General features: G+C 43.2%; 1 long non-coding RNA gene across 1 annotated transcript; it reads right to left on the reverse strand.

Annotated features, from left to right (window-relative positions):
• Positions 1–1292: 1292 nt before the first annotated feature.
• On the reverse strand, positions 1293–6653 carry LOC115472856. The gene is made up of 2 exons (XR_003942570.1): positions 6548–6653; positions 1293–2287 (listed from the first exon to the last, which is right to left on the reverse strand). It is a non-coding gene; the product is annotated as an uncharacterized LOC115472856 (long non-coding RNA).
• Positions 6654–23148: the final 16495 nt, after the last annotated feature.

The raw sequence follows: 23148 nt of genomic DNA on the forward strand, positions 1-23148 counted from the left end.
TGCAGCAGCCAGTGTCAATTTTGCCACATGCAAAAAATGACAAACCAAATTAATCTGGTCCTTATGCAAACCTGGGACAGATTAAACAAACAGATGCCAGGATCTTCAGTCCCTTAATGCAAAGAATTTGAAAATGTATACTTTTCTCGAATGCCACAGGCTTTGGGCAAATGCACCAAATGTGGTTCATAGTACCAGAAGCACCACATTTCTACCACACGGAAGAATTAACATTAGGGAACTAGTGCCTGATGTACTCTGGAGTTAAATAGCAATTATAAAGAATCTTAACATTGGAAGCAATAGCAATAGAGGCTTGAATCCCAGTCAACCAGATCATAAGTCACAACAAGCAATGACTTCCATTTATGTCTGTAAGTCAGGGCTGGAGGCCTAAGATCGCAAAGGAAACCATAGAATGTGCCCATGAAGAATCTTTGAAAACATCTTTTAAAAATATATAGTCCCCCATCAAGTGTGGCTGACAAGACATGTATGGGTTGCTCTCCCACAATCTCATCAATATACCTAGTTGCAATATCCCTAGCCAATGCAGAAAAGGGGATTAAGGTATCATCATACAACTGACCTCAGTGAGCTAGACCATGTTGATGCCACACCCCAGAAGGCGATGGCCCCAATGGTGGAACAATGGATTATGACAAATGGGAGTGTAACAAGAACGCTGAAAGTCAGGCTGTGAACACGTTTTATCCCAAATATGAAATGTGTGAGCAATAGTAAGGGAGATATCCCTAGGGATTGTGCGACATCGCCTAGGAAGCCACATCAAGGTTCCCAGGGGAATAGGGACCACCTGTGATTGCTCTATATGTACCCAAAGTTTGTAATCATGGTTTGGGAAACATTCTACAGCAGCCCTAGCTTGAGTGGCCCACCAATAATTCCACAACTGCAGCACCCCTAGCCCCCATAGTTAGGATCCCAAAACAGGATCTTCCTTGATAGCCTAGGATTTCTGCCACACCAAACTGCAGAGCCTTCAAAATACTGTTTTGTTTTTTATTCACCTGTACATTCAAACTTAATCCCATGAGATAATAAAGATGCAAATCAAAGGTGACTAGTCATAGATCAAGCAAACCAAGTGAATAATAACAATAAAACATTTACAGTTAGAGATAACAAAAAATAACACTTCATAAACATTACTGATAGCAAGATCCAGAGCCAGGAAACCTACACCCATGAGTTTTAAAAAAAATAACCACCATAAGAACAGATTTGAGATATTATCACATTGTTATATTCACCCAACCAGGACTCAGTAATACAAATAAAATCAAGTTTAATTTAAACAATCAAATCGTACAAATATACTGGCCATTTGTTCAATGCAAATGACAAATGCCCAGTCCTAGAAAAAGTCTGAGGAACAAATACTAAAGGGACAGTGAATAGACTTTGCAGATAATCTTTTGCAGAATCAAATGAACTATATCATCCCTGGCCAGTAACCACAGGTAGAGTAGACAAAGTAATCATAAAAACAAGGAAAAATACAAAAGCAAAAAGATGTTAAAAGAAATCCAGCCCTAAATCCACACTAAGGAGGACATAAAGGAGCTCCCTTAGTCACAATCATTTGTCAGCACAACAAAGGAGACATTCACTCCTCTGGTGCAGGTCTGCTCATCTACAATCTGCTTCCCCAAGTTGACGTCATACAGGTCTTCCAGCAGATGTGGACTCCTAAAGCATACATTCTAGACAGCGGTGTGGAAATAGCTCAGCAGATGACGGCAATGATAATCTCACTCTGACGCCACTCTGCTTGTCTTCAACTTGCGTCCTTGAATATCATGATGGGGGGGAAGAGCATGGTCCTGGAGCAGTAACCGGATAGGCTGTCCCAAAGAAGTGGAGCCCCAGCCTCAGATGTTCCACGAATTATGCAGAAACAACTCAGCAGATGATTGCATGATAACAGTTTGTATCTTTGCATTTTTCTGTACAATATATTGTTTGGTAATACCTGTAAATTACATAAATCTAAAATTAAAAAATATCCTGTCCACCTCCAACTGTGTTGAACAGGCATGAATACCTACCACAGATGCCATCCCACAATGTTGTTGATCTTTTCACCAAGTTTCTCCTTCCACCTTTTCCAAGAATATCTGCCACTTGTTCATTGGCCTCAAATGCATCCCTTGGGAGGTGTGGACCATCATCCGAGAAAAACCCAACAGGATTTTTTTTTTTTGGTGGTAAAATTTCCAGGCATATCTTTCCTGGGCCATCACTTAGAATTCTGCAGCACCTTCTAGAAAGAAAGAATAATTAATATTAAACTCAGACAGCAAAATACAATAGAAATATGTCTTAGTATAAACACTGCTAGATCTCTGGCTTACTAAATAAATGACTATTAAATGGCAAATTCACCTTCCATCTAAATGTTTGGCTTATTGAATTTAAGCTTGCCATAATAAAGGCTGAAAAGTATTTCTTACTGCTGGATACAATTACTTCTGCTAGATTTTTATTACATTTTAATAAATGTTGAAGACAAGAAGTTGCGTGAAAAGGTCTCCTCATCAATGTGATGCTTCCATTTCTATTAGTTTACATTCTGTTTTGGGTTTACTTCATGAGTGTATTTGCAGATGAAATGTTTCAATAGGTCCCATGACCTGTCCCCATAGATGGGAAACTTTACACTGAAATCTCTCATAGCCTTTCTTAAAGTGCCGTCAAGTTCATCACATAAGTAAACTCGAAGTTATAATTCATATCATGTTCCCACTGGTCCAATGGCACAGGTCACTTCCTTCTTATAGTGGAATTTCCGAGCATGCTAATGGAGAATGGTGTGAAGCAAAGGAAGCATTGTCCCCTCAATCCGGTGCCTTTCCACCAACACTTCTGATAGGTCATCGTGATATTGCTTACGGTACGAAACAACTTCCACTCAGGGAACCTTCCCTCTAGATAAAATTGTTCTGAAAATTACATATAATATTAAAATTAAACTGAATTCCATTGCTTTTCATTAATCAGGTTGAAAAACTGGCATCTTAGAAAGGCAACCACAATGCTTGAAAAACTTGTATACAGTACAATTTTGGGGAAATTCTTATACTGGTCTAATAATAAGGTATTTCACTGCCTGCAAAGAACACAGCAAGGCAAATCAGCCAAGAGGGATTTATGGTCTGATCCATTACCCTAAAATGAGAAAAAATTAAGCTTTAATAAACCAAACCCTTAGAAAAAACTAAGAATAAAAAGACTCTTACTAAGCTTTTTTTTTCCTTTTACTGCCTTAAGTACGCATTAGCAACTAACACAGGACACATTAATGCAATGCACATTAGTTTTGGGATGTACATACACCACCTAACCATAACCTCTCCAAAGGACATTACACAATGAGATACCTGCAAGCTAGCCTTCTCCAGAGTAGTACCCCCCCCCCCCCCCCACACACACACACACTCTGGAATGCACTCCCTGAAAGCCTTTGCATACCAAAAGACTATCTCTACTTAAGGAAGCAGGTGAAAGCTTGACTCTTCAACCAGGCCTTTAATGGGAGAATTAATTAACTTGCTAGTCTCACTCTCACACACACCCTAGCTCATATGATATTTAAGCACCTTTCTGACTTCATGTGCAACTTTCTTTAAAATAGTCCTCTTATTTTCTAACTCCTCTTACGTATCTATGTGTTCCATCTTTGCTTATACCCTATGCTGTCTGTCAAAATGTTTTATTACGTATTGTTGACATTGTAAGTAGAATACTACGCCATACTTCGTATTGTTATTTGAATATTTTTACTGCTGCAATTGTCTATTGCTTATGTTTGACATTCTTGCTGCACATTGCCTTGAGTGAATTCTTTCAAAAAGGTGGTAAATAAATCCTAATAAATAAATAAAAATAACTGCACACTTAAGGGGCTGATGTTAAAAAGTCCCTGTTAAAAACAGTGTGCGTTAGATCCATGGTATAAGTTACCAATTGTGAAATAGTGAACAAAGAACATCACATGCAAATAAGATTCACATAAATCCAGCAAGCAGCTTCTCCTTGCTGCAAGCACCCCCCCCCCCCCCCCAGCTGACATCATAGGGGCTGGCTGTATGCTTGTTTCTCTGCCTGCCCCCAGCAGACATCATAGGGGCTTTTCCCCAGCCAATTGAATGTCTGCTTGTTTCTCCACCCCCCCCCCCCCAGCTGACATCATGGGGCTTTCCCCAGCCAATTGGCTGTCTGCTTGTTTCTCGGTCCTTTGAACCTGTTCTCTGCTCTTGGACAAGTTTTGCTATTGAAAAATACAAGCAAAGTACTTCTACCAGAAGTTGCCCTCACACAATGGCAGCTCCAGACCCTGGAAAATTGTGCACAATAAAAGGTAGGTGTTCTTTTCTGTGCACGGCACAGAATGCTCATTTTAATACTAATCAGCTCATTCTAATATATTTGCATTGGATTATTGGTAGCAGCTATAGCAAACTGTTAACCCCTTTCTGCATTAGATGTTAAATAATGTTTGCTTTAAACTGGCTCCAATGGGTCTAAAGCAAATGTTGCAAGCACAGTAAGCTTTGTGGATCGGGCCCTAATAATTTTTTTTGAGGGGGCATATTAGGGGCACAGAGTGGGCATTCCTGCTCCTACAGTAATTAAAAAAAAAAATGGCCACACACTAATGGTAACGTTAACACATGCCCATTAATGAAATCAATACAAAAAAAAAACTCCTGTTTTCTATTTTACAGCTGTGGTAAAAATGGCCTTTGCGCATGGAAGAGACCCATGTAAGGGAAAGGGAATGGGACTTGATATACCGCCTTTCTGTGGTTACAATCAAGGCAGTTTACAGGTACTGATTTTGTACTGTGGATTGTTAAATGACTTGCTCAGAGTCACAAGGAGCTTCAGTAGGAATTGAACCCAGTTCCCCAGCATCAAAGTCCACTAGAGATACCCATATATTCCTGTGTGTGCCTCTTGCGTTAGTGTGCAATAATTTTTAGCGCACCTTAGTAAACAGGGCCCTGACTGAAGATGGCCTCATGGGTTACTTATTTCCTCTTACTATATTGTTTTGTCTGTAGGATTAATATTTTCATGTTTCCATCTTTTCTGTTACAAGGGTTATTCTTGGAAATATTTGAAAATGCTTAAAAAATAAAATAAAAGTGCACATGCGCCTATTGTGTGGATGTATATATATGCATGTTTAAAGTACATGCATATATCTATGTAATTCCATACTATGTAAGCCGCACTGAGCCTGCTAGCGAGCGGGAAAGCGTGCGGTATAAATGCAACAAATAAATAAATACATGTGCCAATTTTAGAAATGCCATTAACATAAATATAGAACAGAATGTGTCTTACACAACGTACGTTATGAAATTACATTCAAAGTGATTAAAACAAAATTATTTTTAAAAATTACAACAACAGTAAAAAGATTTGTACTTAAAAGATTCAAAGGCAGTAAAGAGGGGAATGTACAATACACGTACAAGTCCGTGCCTAAACTTGTGCAACTACACACGACGTCAGAAAGGGGCGGGCCCAGCAGGAGAAAGACGCGCCATCGAAGCTGGGCGAAGGCAGGCATCAGGCTTTCTTCTTGCCCGTGCAGCGCCTTCGGACAGAGGAGAGAGGCGCTGCACGGGCCCGGTAAGAGGGAGGGGGGCCCGATGGAAGAGGGGAATGGCGGCGACGACCCCAAAAGGGGGCGGGGCACAGGACGGAGGATGTCGGGAGGCGGAGCTGAGGTGACAGAGTAGTGAGGAAGGGAGGGGGCAGGGGCTGCTCGAATTTTGCTTTTTCGGGGTGGAGGGAGCGGCGGAAAGTGGCGAGCAGCGGGGGGGGGGGGGGGGCAAGGCCGTCCATACAGGACGCTCCTGATGAGCGCCCTTGCCCCCTCCCGATCCTTTTTTTATTTTTATTTATTTTTGTTTTTCTGACGTCCTTTGGACCAATCACAGCGCTTTTAGCTCTGCTAATGCGCTGGGATTGGCTCAAAGTTTCACTTTACGATTTTTCCTGGCACAGAGCTGTCCTAACGAGAGGTCCAGACCTCTCGTTAGTTTTCCTGCCTTTTTCCTGCGTAAAGGCAATCGGAAAAGGTTAGTGCATGTCGTTTCAATGGGGTTTTCACACTAATTGCTCATCTCCATTCCGTTTTCGTTAGCTGCTGGCTTCCTCGGTAAAAGCCCTTTGATGCATGCAACGGATCAAATTTTCCTCGTTGGAGTCATTAAAGGCTCATTTAGCTTTAGTGCATCTGCCTCTAAGAGACACTTGCTAGCTCGTGATGCTCTTTACTAAGTACACGTGAGGCCTATCAAAACTACGGCTCTGAGAACTCTAGCTTTCTAAGGTAGATGCTAGTCCCTTGCCCTTCCCTCCAGGACAACCCTAACACGGGGGACCTAAAGTCGTCGAATCCGATCCGATCTATCAATGTCAACCGACTGCATCTCTCTCAATTTTCCAGCCCCGCCGCCACTCCAGCATCTCGCCATCATTCCCACACCTCGTCTCCTAGTCCTACCTTCAAACTTGTGTTTACGGTTACTGGAACTGATTAAAAAAAAAAAATTCATACACGTTACTACTGTCTGCAATCGACCCGGAGCTTTCTTTCTCATAAGCCCTGCCCCCCTTCTGACGCAAGCAACTAATTTCCCCCCTTGCCGCGTTCCGCCCCTCCCCCTCTGATGCAGTTTCCTGTTTCCGGTAGGGCGGGACGCGGCAGAGGGAAAGCTTAGGGGTCGATTTCGGGCAGTCTGCATGAATTGCTGCTGGGGACCTCAAAGACACGTTTGAAGGTATGACGGGTGGGAGAAGTTGCGAACGAGGACGCGATGTCGGGCCGCGGACAGGAAGGAGAGAGGAAGACGCATTGGGACTGGGGAAAGTGGAAGAGATGCCAGACCGCGGGGGAGGAGGTTCTGGGTTCTTGAATGCGTGTGAAGAGGGGTGCTCGGCTTGTGAGGACAGCCAAATGCGTGTGATTTGGTCTCGCTGGACGTGGCAGTGTTGTGCTTGCTGGAGAGTCCCGGCGGTTGGTATAGGGAAGGAGGTATGCTGAAAGGCAGCATAAGTTTGGCAGTGGGCTCTGCTTTAATGTTTTACGATGATCACTCAGTCGAATAGTCATTTTATTCTGTGACACCTGAGGGCTGTTCTCTAGGGGATTGATTGATCATCTTGAGTTATTGGGCATGGTGTAAGGTTTGATTTATTAAGTTCATAGGCGCAAGATTATTTAATCTATGAAGGCTTTGAGGTGTACATGAGAGCTGTCATTTCTCATTTTGGTTTTCGCTTCCTCACTTATGTGTTAGTTCTTTTTCGTAAGGCGTGTGTAGGTAAACATCGGGTACCTTCATATGTTTATTGCAGAACTTTTGATTTTTGATTGTTTTGGTTAACCATCATATTACTGCGGAATCGTGCAGAACATTATTTTAATTTTTCTTAATAGAAATATTTAAACAGTGGTTGGTCTTTGTTCTCAGTAATAAAGTAGTGAGGGTGATATAGTAGGTCCTAATCCCCTGTGCTTTCGTTCTTCCAACAAGGTAGTGCAGATGGCGTGTTACTATAATTCAGCAAACATTGCTAACGATGCTGATACCAACAAATTAAAGGGCACCCTGAACATTATTAATGACAGCACAATTTAGTGGTACACACTATTTTTGTTGTTGTTGTTGCTGTAGTTTATCTGTACAGACTAATTATTTTTTAACTGTACTGACCTTACTCCCAGCTGAAAGAAGAGATTTTTCAGTGTTCAGAATTAAAAACAAATGGGCAGGGGTATGCAAAAATTATATTCCTTTTATATCATGAAATTAGAATAATGTCTGTGTTTTCCCCAAAATATTTTAACATATGGTGACATGTTTGTTTAATATAATTCATGATGCTTGTTGAGCCTGTAAAATAGGAATGCAGTGACATAACTCAAACTATGCAGATAATTTTATTTGCCTTCTCAGTATTTATGGAAGGTGGAGCAATGTGGCTTTTAATAGCTGATTAGTTAGCCATCTTTAGTCAGGTAAACATAATCATTAAGTCTTAGCAATAAGGAACATTTTAAGGTTACCCTAAAGACAACTCCCACATGTCTGCCTAGTGAACCAGTTGAATAGCAAAACAGTTTAGATCACAGGATTGTTTAGGTTTAGGCAGACATGTGGCAGTTGTCTTTATTTATTTATTTTTTTTTTAATTTTATTTATATCAGTTTATGTACCGTATCTTATTGCAATTGCAAACCAGAACGGTTTACATATATAAAAATAACAATTGGTTTATACAAATAGACAGACAAGGAACTCCATTCATGACAGGAAAGCACAGCAAATCAGAATTAATTACATAGTACAAACCAAAATGGATTATATTTAATATACAGTGAGGCTACCCTTTTATTTGACCGTATCTCTTATTCTAAGTTCTGTTCTACATAATTTATAAAGAAAAAGGTTTTCAAGAGTTTCCGGAAATGGATGTAAGAATTCTCTAGTCTGATCTCTTTTGGAAGGCCGTTCCAAAGAGAAGGGGACAGGTAGAAAAAAGCCGATCTCCGTGTAGATTCCCATCTAGCCTTAGCGAGAGAGGGAATAACTAACCTATTATCTGTTAGAAATCTAAGAGTTCGCATGGCAGTGTAAGGAATTGTCAGGTTTGATAGGTAATTAGAGTTTAATGTATGGAAAGCCTTGTGAGTCAAAACGAGAATTTTAAACTTGATTCTTGCTTCAACCTGAAGCCAATGCAGACGACGCAGTAAAGGTGTTACTCTGTCATCCCTCCGGGCCTTGCAAATCATATGCGCTGCTGTATTTTGTATTCTTTGCAATCGTTTTAAGTTGGCTTGAGTAATCCATGCATATATAATATTACAGTAATCTAAACGTGAGGTAATGTACGCAGATGTCAATGTTTTAAGAGAATCCTTAAATTAACCATAAAGTAGATTAATCATTTGCAAAGATGTGTGATGGATATTCTGTGGTATATCTTGAAAATGAAGTCAGCTAGTGGTTCTGAGGAACTAGAAGTTAATGTCCTAACATAAGAGGGAAACTGAAGATTTGAAGTGCTTATGTGATAGATGGAAAGAACTACTTCTATCCCTCTGGGGTCCTAATGTTCTTTTAAAATATTATACCCTTTTTGGGTTTTAAAGTGCGAGGACGAAGTTTATAGGAGTATAATGCAGCACTTTCTCTGGTGGGGGAAAATCCCCAAGTTAAGCTATGCCAAGTTGATGAGGGGTAAAGTTAAGAAATAGAGACATGATGGCAGATAAGGGCCAAATGGTCCGTATAGTCTGTCCATCCTCAGTAACCACTAACTCTTCCTTTTCCTAAGGGATCCCACATGTTTGTCCCACACTTCCTTCAATTCTGGCAGAGTCCTTGTCTCCACAACCTCCACCTGGAGGCCATTCCACGCATCCACCACTCTTTCCGTAAAATAGTATTTTCTGATATTCTCCTAAGCCTATGTCCTCTTAACTTCATCATAACCCCCTCATTCCAGAGTTTTCCTTTGTTTGAAAAAGGCTGCCTCCTGTACATTAAGGCCACTGATGTATTTAAATGTCTCCATCATATCCCCTCTCCCCGCCTATCTCCTAGCATATACATGTTGAAGTTCATAAGCCTGTCCCTGTATGTTTTGTGACTGAGACCACTTACCAATTTGGTAGGAACCCTCTGGACTGACTCCATCCTGTTTATATCTTTCTGTAAATACAGTAATACAGTCTCCAGAACTGCACTTGTTATTCTAAATGGGGCCTCACCAGAGACTTATACAAGGGCACGATCACCTCTTTTTCTTTTTTTTCCTGCTGGTCATCCCTCCCCTTATGTGCCCAAACATCCTTCTGGCTTTGACCGTCGTTTTTTTTTTACCTGTTTGGAGACTTTAAGGTCATCAGACACAATCACCCTCAAGTCCCGCTCTTCCTTTGCACACAGAAGCACGCCCTATACTATACTGTTCCCTTGGATTCTTGTAAACCATGTGCATGACCCTTCATTTCTTAGCATTAAATCTTACATGACAATTTTTGGACCATTCTTTGAACTTTGCTAGATCCCGCCTCATGCCATCCACACCCTCCGGGGTGTCCACCCTATTACAGAGTTTGGTATCATTTGCAAAGAGAGAAACCTTACCAGACAGCCCTTACGCAATATCACTTATTTGTTTGTTTGTTGCATTTGTATCCCACATTTTCCCACCTATTTGCAGGCTCAATGTGGCTTACATAATTTTGTTATTACATTGTCATTCCAGGCTATCAGATATAGTTATTGGTAAGGTGCAGAGATTAAGTAAGGGAAGTAAGAAGGAAGTGATTAGGGGATAAAGATACTAAAAAGAGCCAACCTGAGGACTGATCCCTGCTGTACACCGCTGATAACACCCCTTTCCTCAGAGCAAGCTCCATTTACCATTACCCTCTGTCTCCTTCCACTTAACCAATTTTTTACTCAGTCACTTTAGGCCCCTTACCAAGGACATGCAGTTTATCAGTCACCTGTGCAGAACAGTGTGAAAGGATTTGCTAAAATCCAAGTATCCCACATGTAGCGCACATCCCATGCCCAACTGTTTGGTCACTCAGTCAAAGAAATCAATTGGATTTGTCTGACATGACCTGCCTCTGGTGATGTACAGGCTTATCAGATCTTAGGCTATATAATGTGGCGGCCCTACATTGTTGGTTTTGAGTTACATCGCGGGGATCCACATTATGTGCTGGGTGAACTGGGGGCTGCCCTTAAAAAAAGATTGACTGTCTTACCGTGTTATATTTATCATGAACATCCCCTTAAACTTGCTAGGCCGTTACAGAAAGTGTGGAAGTGATGGATTTTAGTGAAGGGAAATCTTGCCTCATCAATCTGCAACATTTCTTTGAAGGGTTGAACAAATATGTGGGTAGTGAGCCGGTCGATATTGTGTATCTGGATTTTCAAAAGGCATTTGACAAAGTATCTCATGAAAAACTCCAGAAGAAATTGGAAAGTCATAGGATAGGAGGTAGTGTTCTATTGTGGATTAAAAACTGGTTAAAAGATAGAAAACAGAGAGTAGGGTTAAATGGTCGGGGGTCTGTGCTAGGACCGCTGCTTTTTAACATATTTATAAATTATCTAGAGATGGGAGTAACTAGTGAGGTAATTAAATTTACTGACGACACAAAGTTATTCAGAGTTGTTAAATTGAAAGAGGATTGTGAAAAATTACAAGAGGACCTTACGAGACTGGGAGATTGGGAATCCAAATAGCAGATGACGTTTAATTTGAGCAAGTGCAAAGTGATGCATGTGGGAAAGAGGAACCCGCATTATAGCTACATGATTCAAGGTTCCGGGTTAGGAGTCACCGACCAGGAAAAGGATCTCGGAGTCATCGTTGATACACTGAAACCCTCTGCTCGCTGTGCAGCGGCGGCTAAGAAAGCAAATAGAATATTAGGTATTATTACGAAAGGAATGGAAAACAAAAATAAGGATCTCAAAATAAATATAGTGGAATTAGAAAAGGTATAGAGAAGGGTGACCTCCCTGTGAGGAAAGGCTAAAGCGGCTAGGGCTCTTCAGCTTGGAGAAAAGATGGCTGAAGGGAGATATGATGGAGGTCTATAAAATGAGTGGAGTGAAATGGGTAGACATGAATCTCTTTTTTTTTTTTAACTCTTTCCAAAAATACTAGGACTAGGAGACATGGAATGAAGCTACAAAGTAGTAAATTTACAACAAATCAGAAAAAATATTTCTTCACTCAGCATGTAATTAACTCTGGAGTTCATTGCCAGAGAATGTGGTAAAACCAGTTAGCTTAGCAGGGTTTTAAAAAGGTTTGGATAACTTCTTAAAAGAAAATTCCGTAAGCCATTATTAAGGTGGCCGTGGGAAAAATCCACTGCTTATTTCTAGGATAAGCAGCATAAAATGTATTGTATTGTTTTGGGATCTTGTCAGGTACTTGTAACCTGGATTGGACACTGTTGGAAACAGGATACTGGGCTTGACGGACTTTCGGTCTATGGTCTGTCCCAGTATGGTAACGCAAAAAAAATGGTCAAAAGCCAGTAAACTTTTGGGGACTGTTTCCTCATTCATGGTATTGATAGGAAATCCAGTGTTTCCATCAGGGGTAGGAGCTACACGTTTGCACCACTGGTCCAGGGAGGTGGTTAGTATTTTGGGGAATCTGATACAGTTGTTAGAATAGTTTCTCTTCCTTTACACAAATTAGGGCTTTTCCAAACGCTCATTTTATCCACTATCTACAAATATGACATTACTGGGAGATACTGAAACAGAAAATTGTCTTGGGTATTAGTTGGAGTGAAGTAGATTATGACTTTCACTTGCTTCCCCATAAGTGTAATAAGTTCTCTATTTGGCACCACAATACTTTACAAACAAAGGATGTTTCCCACCTTGAAGAACTTGCAGGGGTTTGAATGAGAGATATAGGAATTGAATACATAATTGGTAATTTACAATAGGTTTGGAAGGAGGGGATATCAATTACTTTCTAGTGCATATTTCCAGGAGACCTTTTTTTAAACTTGCACATTGCCTATGTATCGCACGAAATAGGTTATCAGGTGAAGTTGTGGGACACTGAGATTTGCCTCCATTGTAAGAGGTCTATGGGGTTTTGGATAGATACCTTTTTGGAATGCCCACGTTTGGGTGATCTGTGGAGCCATGCCATAGAAATTGTGGCGTATATAATCAGGTGGAAGATACCTTTTACTCATGGTTTGCTGTGTTTGTAGGATTGGGAGGGAACCGAGGAACAGGGTCTCCCTCATAGGCTGTCCTTGGCAACAACAAAAAAAAAAAGCCTTTTATCCTATATGCTATTTTACTTGTACATAAGATTATACTAAAAAGATGGAAACAGGAGGAACCACCAACCTTCATTTTTATGGCTCCACCTCGTGAACGCTCTGTCTACCTTAGAACTTTAACACTCTCAGTATATTCAGAAGGCTCATGCTTTATGCTATGTTTGTCTCTGGAAGAAATTTACTAGAGCGTATCATTGTATATTTCCCAACCAAACTGATGTCCAGAGAGTCTCATTTTGGTTCTTCACACTTGGGGTCCCAGGGGAGGGATGTGAGATGGATGAGCGAGTGTGTTGGTATGGTTGTTTTATTGAAATCTGTTGATTATGATACAGGATTATTCCCTGGGCACTGCATATCATAACTGTTAATCCTCCCTATATTTGTGGGTTTAGCACTAGTCTGGGCAAAAATTAGATACCTATCTGTAGCTTTTCCTGCTTAATTGTATTTCTAATTGTATTTCTAAATACTTTCAATAGTTTCTTTGCATCCTTTCCCCCATCTTTTCTCTACCCATAGCTGAATCACCTGATCTCTTGTAGGCTGGATTGTTAAGTCAAAGAGGTGGGGCTAGGTTTTTGAAAAAGTGCAGCAGAGGCCTTACGTGTAGTCTTTAGAGATCTGGCCTTGGAGTGCTTGGAGCCAGACTATTCTAGAGCTAAGCAATATTTCTTGTATCTACTGGCTAATTCTAATCCTTGTGACTTTCTGTTGTATTTTAATACAACTTTGGAGATAGATTACACAGCTAACACATTCTACAGATATTTGGTTGTTTAGGCCCTCCCACCCCGGGGTTAACACTTCCTAAATAGTTTGCCTCAATACACTGTTTATCACCAACAGTTAATTCTATCCAAATTACATCTGTTTTCTGGAAGTAAATCATTCCTGATTGTAGCAACTCTCTAGACTTCTACTTGGTATCAGGTGTCTTCCTTCGTTACATTAAATGGATCTCTAAAGGTTACTCTCCATATACCGCTATTACAATAATATTAATTTACCTTCTCTTTCCATTAAACTTGTTCATCAACTTACTACAGGCTTTTCACTTGCCCCCACTTCAAAAGGGAACAGTCGTACTGCCCTTCTGCCACAGTTGACAGTAGCTGTATTGGAAGGATAATCAAGAAAACATTGTCAATTAACTGTTACCCATAGATGAGATTAATCCTTTGAATTAGGCCTACAACCAAACACTGCATTGGGGGGGGGGGGGGGGGGGGATAAACCTACACCCTGAAATGAAAAGCTAAATCACTGAATATCCCAATAATAGGTAAGGAAGTACATTCAGTTTTACCCACAGAGTAAATCTGAACAGGTTCTTAGATCCTACACCTAGATCCTGCTACCTATACACCACAGAACTGGTTTTGGAAAAAATAGGGTTGGTACTTTGATAGGCCATTTTCATTTCTTTTATCCACAAGTACAACAGCTTCTACACTTGAAATATGGCAAAGAAACAACAAACCCCTAGAGCTGCAGCTTCCTTGTCATCAAGCAGATGAAGCCATTACGTATGGGTTATGTCCATCAACCAGCAGGGGAGATAGAGAGCACTCAAACTTTCACAGTGCCCTCTTGGCCAGCTAGCTCCACTGCCTCTTCAGTATTCTCTATCTCCCCTAGCAGGGTGGCTGTAGCTTGTTCGAGCTCCAGAAAAATCTGCCGGGAGGTGGTTCCTGGCTTGCCAGTTGTTAACCGGGGTGTTGGATGCTTTAGCAGCTTCACTTTAAAGGCACATAGGTTAGCCCTTTCCCTGCCTTACCCATACCTCTGTGGATGTGGACATATTGCCTTGCTTTCCCTGTCCTTACCCACCAACAGTGGATGCAGGCATATAGGTTCGCCCTTTCCCTGCCTTTCCCACTCATCTGAGCCTCTGGAGTCTTCAATACCTCTGCTTTCCTCACAGCTTAAAAAAAAAAAAAAGTCGCGTCGCGTTTTTAAACGCAGAGACGCTGGAACAGAGGTTTTTGACCTGATTTTCAGCAGGATCGTAGTTGTACACTAGATCCTTTGAGGTAAGAGTGTTTTCCAACTCCTCCGGGGTGGGCCCGCGATCGGGGCGATTTTGGCGCGAAACCGCCATTTTGGATTTTACCGCCGTTTTTCGGCAATGGCTGCGGACAATGTAAAGCGCTGTTCCACTTGTGGCAAGCGCAAATCAGCAGCAGGGCTCTGTAAATTGTGCTGTACTGGCGTAGGAGCCGGCCCGAGCATGGCGAGCGATGTTTCTTCCCGCTCTGAGCTGGCAGCGGGCGCCATTTTGCTTACACCGCATGGTGCGGCCTCCGTGGACACGGAGAGACCTGAGCCGGGTGGGGCACCTCGAGATGAGGTTATTTCAGGAGTGGCTAGCACCGTACAGGATTTGGGTGCCCAGGGTGAGATTTTCTCCCCGGATTTTGTGCTTTTGCTGCATAAAGCATACATGATGAAAAGAGCCCTTCCTCAAGGGTCGCCTGAGGCTCCTCTGATTGCCCCCCCGATGGATTCTGGCCTGGGACTGCCCAGTGAGGCTTTTTTCCCGGATGCTTGGCCTAAAGATAAGTTCAGAAGGGTTAATTCCCCTTCAGATTGTGGTGCACCTTTTTCCCCCCCGTGGTCGGGGTGTGAGGATTCGGAGAACTCTGACAGACGTTCTTGGTCTGAGGAACCAGAGTCAGGTGCGGATTTACCACAGGATCTGGATGATCCCTCCGCGGTGAGGATTTTCCACCGTGATGAGCTGCCAGCGCTTATTTCAGATACCCTGCAGGCCCTCTCGATTGAAGATCCTGACAGTGGCATGGCCTCCTCGGGTAATCCCAGGATGGCTAGTACCAAGAAAGCTGCTCGGGCCTTCCCTTTGCATGACTCCATCCTAGAGCTTGTTTCGGCTCAGTGGGCTGACCCCGAGGGACCTTTGAGAGTTTCCAGGGCTATGGGGCAGTTATACCCCCTGCGTGAGGGACATATGGCTCGTTTTCAAATGCCTACAGTGGATGCCCTAGTCACTGCGGTGACAAAGAGAACTACCCTCCCTGTTGAAGGAGGTGTTGCCCTGAAGGATGTTCAAGACAGTAGACTGGAAACAGCATTGAAACGGTCCTTTGAAATTGCAGGTCTCACTGTTCGGGCGTCTGCATGCAGCTGTTATGCTGTGAGAGCCTGCCTAGCTTGGCTGCAACAGGCAGTGGCTTAGCCCGGAGATGGAGCGGAGCCCTTCTTGGATGTGGCTCCGCGGATGGAGGTGGCCTTGTCCTTTCTGGCTGATGCCCTTTATGACCTTGTCAGAGCTTCGGCTAAACAAATGGCAGTAGCAGTGGCGGCTCGCCGTCGTCTGTGGCTACGACACTGGGCAGCGGACATGGCCTCTAAGCAAAGGTTGGTGAAGTTGCCTTTTCAAGGACTTCTCCTATTTGGTGAGGAGTTGGGGAAAATTGTGAAAGGCCTGGGTGATCCAAAACCCCAGCGCTTGCCCGAAGATAGGCAGAGGCCTTCCTCTAAGGGCCAGGCGGTCCACTCCTCGTACAGACCTCGCTTCCGTGAAGCTAGAAGGTACCGCCCGGGGCGTTCTGCTGGGTTCACTTCACGTTCCCGTGGTCAGCAGAGGAACTCCTTTCGCTCGGACAAGCGTTCCGCAGCCGGTGGCTCAAGACCAGGAGTTCAGGGGCAATGATGGTGCGCCGGCCCTCTCCTCGATGCCTGTCATCGGAGGACGGCTTTCCCTCTTTGTCGAGGAGTGGGCCAAGATTTCCTCAGATCAGTGGGTTCTGGACCTGATCAGAGATGGATACAGAATAGAATTCAACGCCCCAGTAAGAGACGTGTTTGTGGAGTCCCGATACGGTTCTGCCGTCAAACGGGTGGCGGTGGAGGAGACTTTACAAGGTCTGATTCAGTTAGGAACAGTGACCCCGGTGCCTCCCGCCGAGCAAGGCTGCGGCCAATACTCCATCTACTTTGTGGTGCCGCGAAAAGGTGGGTCCTTTCACCCTATTCTGGACTTAAAAGAAGTGAACAAGTCCCTGAGAGTGCGGCATTTCCACATGGAATCCCTGCGCTCCGTCATTGCGGCGGTTCAGCCAGGAGAATTTCTCACGTCTCTAGACCTGAAAGAAGCTTACTTGCACATACCGATTTGGCCCCCGCACCAGAAGTTTCTGAGGTTTGCGGTGTTGGGAAAACATTTCCAGTTCAGGGCCTTGCCTTTTGGCCTCGCCACAGCTCCCCGAACCTTTTCGAAGGTAATAGTGGTAGTAGCTGCTTTTCTCAGGCGAGAAGGTATCAGGGTTCACCCGTACCTAGACGACTGGCTCATCAGAGCAGACTCTGCAACAGAGAGCTTACAAGCTACAGCCAGAGTGGTCTCAGTACTGCAATCTCTAGGCTGGGTCGTCAATATGGCCAAAAGTCACCTGTCCCCTTCACAATCTCTAGAGTTTTTGGGGGCCAGGTTCGACACAGTCTCGGGCTATGTGTTCCTACCCGAGCCAAGGCGGTGCAAGCTTCAGAATCAGGTCCGTCTGCTCCTGAGGATGCCCCGCCCGCGAGCTTGGGACATTGTCCAGCTGCTGGGATCGATGACAGCCACGATGGAAGTGGTACCCTGGGCGGGAGCGCACCTGAGACTTCTACAGTATTCCCTACTCCGGAGATGGTCTCCTATTTCTCAGGATTACCAATGCAGACTTACTTGGCTCCCTGCAGCCCGTCTCAGCATGAGACAGCATGCTGTGGCGAGGAATGCCGCTGACGCTCCCCGTTTGGTGCCTAGTGGTAACAGATGCCAGCCTGAAGGGCTGGGGCGCACACTGCAAGGGGAAGCATGCCCAGGGTCTATGGACACCCGAGGAGTCTGAGTGGTCCATCAACCGCTTAGAGTTGAAAGCGGTGTTTCAGGCGCTTCTGGCCTTTCAAGTGACCCTGGAAGGATTGGCTGTCAGAGTGATGTCGGACAACACGACAACGGTGGCCTATATTTTTCCATGGACAGGATCTTCTAGCCACACCCCTTGAATGACGTGCCACACCCCTTGGATGTCGTGCGTGACCCGGCCATCCAATAACAACGCTTTAAAAAGAAAGCAAAAAAATTAGCGGATTCCCGCCCATAAGTACTGTATAAATACACTTGACAGCCCAGACCAGTCAGTTTTATTTTTTCCGCGATTGACAGCGACCCGGTTTTTATTATTCAGTCAGTCAGTCAATTGTAAATTATTTACGTTATGTCTCAGAAAAAAACGGGGTTTAAGGCTTGCGCTACATGCCCCCGTAAATTGTCTCTCACAGATACACATTTTAGATGTTTGAGGTGTTTAGGTGAACATCACGATGCCAAGTCCTGTTTTGCCTGTAAGAATATGTCTCAGAAATCCTTGGACATTAGGGCATTTAAATTACAGCAGTATTTGACAGCGTCTCAGTCTGAAACTCGATCTGTCAGCTCCTCTGACAAAGCTTCACCGCATATGGCTGTCACAGCATCAGCAGCTTCAGCGCTTCAGGATGTTGCTATTCTCCCTGCTCTCCCCCTTGCCATAGTGCCCGGGGATCAGGTGGCGTCCATTCCTGCTCTCCCCCTTGCCTCAGTGCCCGGGGATCAGGTTCTTTCTTTACAAAATGGACAGCAAGCGTTGCTGAGAGAAGTCACTGACATCGAGGTCAGTTCTCGACATCGACATCGGCATCATAAATCTTCGAGATCAGCTGATGCTCGACGTCGTCATGACAACCCTCGACATCGTAAGAGGTCATCGAGCTCGACTTCGAGCAATGGATCCGATGTCGGTACCAGGCAGGGCAGTGCACGGCACCATCGACGTTCTTCAAAATATGAGTATTCTCCTCGAGGCAGAAGCACTGTTCGATCCAGTTCTTCATCTTCTTCTTCATCTGCTGCTCCTCAGAAGAAGCGATGCAAAAGGCAGGCTCGATTACCCTCCCACTCTGCTAGATGTAGGGGATCGACTCGGTCAATTTCTCATGCCTCCTCTAGAGGGCGTTCTTCCACTTCTTCCACTACACAATTGAAAATAGTGGATTTGCTAACGAAGTTGTTAGAAAATCAGCAAAAAATGCATCAGCCTGCAGTTCAAACAACTCAATTAGTCACCTCTGAATCAATATCTCTGCCTCATTCACCTCAGAGGCAGCAGTTATGTGCCTTTTCTCCTTCACCTTCAGTGCAGGAAGTGTTGTCAGTAAAATCACCAGTAAATTCACCAGCGCCTTCAGTGGCTTCTTCACATCATACACACATGACTACAACAGGACAAGATTTACCTGCACTTCCAGCTCTTCCTTCTACTTCTCAGGAGGAGACTCTTCCTGTCCAGGATGAGTCTTATACAAAATTTTTACACAAATTAGTGATTACTTTGCATATACCCCTTACATCTCAAGGGGACATTTCTGAAGGGAAAAGATCTGTCACTAAATATTTAAATTTAGTCAAGCAATCAATAGCCTTGCCTATACCGCAGGTGCTTCAAGATCATCAAAAATTAGTTTGGTCCACACCTTATTCAATTAGACCTACACAAAGGTCGTTAGACAATAAATATAAGGTCCAGGAGTTTTTGGGTCATGGGAAGATGCAACTTCCTCATGCATCTTTGGTAGTCAAATCAGCCATGAGACGAAGTAAGTTGCAGAAAGATATAACCAACCATCCACCACCAAAAGATTTGAAATTTATGGACATTCTAGCACGGAAAACTTTTCAGTCTTCCATGTTGTCAGCACATATTGCAATTCACATGTTCCATCAGATTGAATACCTTTATACCATCATGGAAGATTTATCCAAATTGCAATCATTGATTCAGCAACAGAACATGCCACTTTTTCAGCAAATTCTGGTGAATTTAGAAGACAGTTCTAAACAAATGATCCGAACTATTCATGATCACTTTGACACTTCGGTCAGAACTGCGGCTACTTCTATTGCATCCAGACGCTTGTCATGGTTAAGAGCGTCGGCATTGGGAGAAGATGTTCATGACAAGGTAGCTGATGCTCCTTGTGTTGGGGATTCTTTGTTTGGAGACAAAGTAAAACAGTTAATTGAGGGCCTTAAAGAGGACTGTACAACGTTAGATACGTTGGAGCAAGATAAACAACAGCCTTCAAAATCAAACTATAAACGCTTGCCTTATTTTAATACTAAGAATAGATTTTTTCAAAGGAAGTCTTTTCCTCCTCAACGGTCAGCTTCTCATTTTAAATCTCAGTATCACCGATACAATTTTCATGCTAGACCGGTTAGAGAAAGGCGTTCTCAGAAGCCTATTCAACCACATCAGCAGCAAAAGCTTACGCCATCTTTTTGACCCTTCCCAGGCCCAATGTCCGGTGGGGGGCAGGATTCAACATTTTTTCCCTGCTTGGAGATCAATAACAGACAAGTGGATTCTGGAGATTGTTCAACATGGTTATTCTCTGGTATTTTCACAAACCCCACCTTTTCGATCATCTACACATCTCCATGTCCCCAGTTCTCAGGTGTTTCAATTACGTCAGGAAGTGTGCAGACTTCTTCATCTCAATGCTATAGAGATTGTACCTGCTCACGACATAAACAAGGGCTTTTATTCCCGATTTTTTCTCATTCCCAAGAAAGATGGAGGTCAAAGAGCGATACTAGATCTGCGGCATCTCAACAAGTTTCTCCCAAAACAAAGGTTTCGAATGACATCGTTACAAGTCATTCTCCCTTTATTGAATCAGGGAGCATGGTTTTCAGCCATAGACCTGCAGGATGCTTACCTACATATTCCTGTTCATCCTTCTTCAAGACGATTTCTTCGGTTTGTCTGTCAAGGGCAACGTTACCAGTACAAAGTTCTGCCCTTTGGTCTAACATCAGCTCCCAGGGTGTTCTCGAAGTGTGTCATAGCACCAGTTGCTCAATTACATCGACAGGGAATCGTCCTTTTCCCATATCTCGACGATTGGCTGATCGTAGCCCAGTCTTCTCAGCAGAATCTTCAAGATTTACAGACTACCATTGTGCTTCTCGAAAAGTTAGGTTTAGTGATCAATTACAAAAAAATCACATTTGATCCCAACACAGAGATTGACTTTCATCGGAGCGGATCTGGTGTCATACGAGTCTCTAGCGAAGTTACCACTCCCTCGAGCTCATTTCCTTATCCAATTAGTTCACTATCTTCAATCACTGAAGGTCATAACGGCTCGGGTTCTCCTAATTCTGTTAGGTCATATGACATCGACAGTTGCGGTACTTCCACTAGCACGTCTGCACATGAGACCTTTACAGTGGTATTTAAAGAACAGGTGGATTCAGTATCAAGATCCGCTTACTTCAAGGATTCTTCTATCCTCCCGTATCAAACTTCAGCTCTCTTGGTGGACACATCAACACAATGTCTTGGTAGGAGCGCCTTTCCAGTCACCTCTTCCAACAAAAATTCTTACCACGGATGCATCCAAAGTGGGATGGGGGGCGCATATCGACCACTTCTCGACACAAGGCCGCTGGACCAATCAAGAGAAGTGTTATTCCATCAATCTTCTGGAATTGAGGGCGGTCAGATTGGCTATTCAAACTTTTCACCATCTTCTTCGATCCCAAGTGATTCAAGTTCGTATAGACAATCAAGTCGCAATGTTTTATATCAACAAGCAAGGAGGTATGGGTTCTCTTCATCTGTGTCAAGAAGCTGTCACACTCTGGAACCTAGTTCTCTCCCTCAATTCGGTGATTCAAGCAATTTATCTACGAGGTCGGGAGAATCAGATTGCAGATGTATTAAGCAGGAGTCTTCAACCTCACGAGTGGTCCCTGAAGACCATAATTATTCACGAACTGTTCCAGATGTGGGGCTGGCCTCTAGTAGATCTTTTTGCCTCCCCACAGAACAACAAATGTCAGAGATATTGTTCAAGGTGGCCTGCAAAGAACAGAGTAGCAGAGGACGCATTTGCTATCCGTTGGACAAATTCTCTGTTTTATGCATTCCCTCCAATCCCTCTCATTCCAAGAGTGTTGCAGAAAGTTCTCCAGGACAAATCATCACTCATTCTAATAGCGCCGTATTGGCCAAGGCAAGTGTGGTTTCCTGTGCTAAACCAGTTAGCTGTCCGACCACCACAGTTTCTGCCTATAATTCCAGACCTTCTTTCACAGAACAACGGTCAGCTTCTACACCCAAATCTCAGCCACCTTCAGCTCACTGCGTGGTATCTTCAAGTCAATCATTAGTTTCTCAAGTTTTTTCTCAACCAGTTCTTGCAGTCTTGTTGGCTTCCAGGAAGCACTCGACTCGAATGGTTTATGCCTCAAAATGGAGAAGATTTTGTCATTGGTTTACAGCGCATCAACTTGACCAAGTGTCGTGTTCAATTTCTTCCTTATTGGAATATTTCCTTTCTTTATCTAATTCACAACTAGCTGCATCTTCAGTAAAGGTACATGTTGCGGCGATTTCTGTTTTTCATGATTCAATTGATGGTTGCACTGTCATGGCACATCCCATCACTAAAAGATTTTTGAAGGTGTTATTTAACCTTAAACCTCCGGTTCAATTACCTCCAGTAGTTTGGGATTTGAATTTGGTTTTAGACAAACTTATGGAACCTCCATTTGAACCTCTTCAAGAGACAACCCTTCAATATCTTACTTGGAAAACCTTGTTTCTTATAGCTATTACTTCAGCTCGAAGAATTGGGGAATTACATGCACTCGTATATTACAGTCCTTATACTCAATTATTACGTGATAAAGCGATACTACGTCCTCATCCGAAGTTTCTGCCAAAGGTAGTTTCTTCTTTTCATATAAATCAATCAATTATTTTACCAGTGTTTTTTCCTCCTCCACATCAATTTGTTCAACACAGTAGGTTGCACATATTGGATTGTACCAGAGCATTATCGATTTATTTGCACCGTACGTCAGGTAGTCATAGACCTTCACAGCTTTTTTTGTCGTACAATGGAAATGCTCAACAACCAATATCAAAACAAACTTTATCATCATATGTGACTCAGTGTATAAATGTTTGTTATCACCAGCATGCATCACATCCTCATGTTACTGCTCATAAATTACGTTCAATGGCAGCCTCTACTGCATTTCTACATAGAGCACCTCTTATTGATATCTGTAAGGCAGCTACCTGGTCCTCTCTGCATACTTTTTCAAAGCATTACTGTTTGGATGCAGCTTCACGGGCAGATTCATTGTTTGGACTGTCAATCCTGCGGGAGGCAATGTAACC

The sequence above is a fragment of the Microcaecilia unicolor genome, chromosome 6, assembly GCF_901765095.1.
Source record: "Microcaecilia unicolor chromosome 6, aMicUni1.1, whole genome shotgun sequence".
NCBI classification, from domain to species: domain Eukaryota; kingdom Metazoa; phylum Chordata; class Amphibia; order Gymnophiona; family Siphonopidae; genus Microcaecilia; species Microcaecilia unicolor.